The sequence below is a fragment of the Aethalodelphis obliquidens genome, unplaced genomic scaffold, assembly GCF_003676395.1.
Source record: "Aethalodelphis obliquidens isolate GAN/ISIS:26980383/991018 unplaced genomic scaffold, ASM367639v1 scaffold58, whole genome shotgun sequence".
NCBI lineage: Eukaryota > Metazoa > Chordata > Mammalia > Artiodactyla > Delphinidae > Aethalodelphis > Aethalodelphis obliquidens.
This window is the reverse complement of record NW_020838002.1, coordinates 3,961,761-3,962,096: the sequence shown is the minus strand read 5'-3', so window position 1 is coordinate 3,962,096 and position 336 is coordinate 3,961,761. Positions and strand designations below refer to the sequence as shown.

The window sequence follows — 336 nt, the reverse complement described above, 5'->3', positions numbered from 1 at the left end:
TCCCTATCCCATCCCTCTAGGTGGTCACAAACCACTGAGCTGATCTCCCTGTGCTATGCAGCTGCTTCCCGCTAGCTACCTATTTTACATTTGGTAGTATATATTAGACCATGCCACTCTCTCACTTTGTCCCAGCTTACCCTTCCCCCTCCCCATGTCCTCAAGTCCATTCTCTACGTCTGCGTCCTTATTCCTGTCCTGCCCCTAGGTTCCTCATGACCACTTTTTTTAAAAATTTAGATTCCATATATATGTGTTAGCATACAGTATTTGTTTTTCTCTTTTTGACATACTTCACTCTGTATGACAGATTCTAGGTCCATCCACCTCACTACA

The 336-nt window shown here is 44.0% G+C and overlaps 1 protein-coding gene across 2 annotated transcripts in view; it reads right to left on the bottom strand.

Moving 5' to 3' along the window:
* The window catches only part of TOM1L1 (target of myb1 like 1 membrane trafficking protein), a 52,576-nt gene that overhangs the window by 41,412 nt on the left and 10,828 nt on the right, over positions 1-336 (bottom strand). The window lies entirely within an intron of this gene.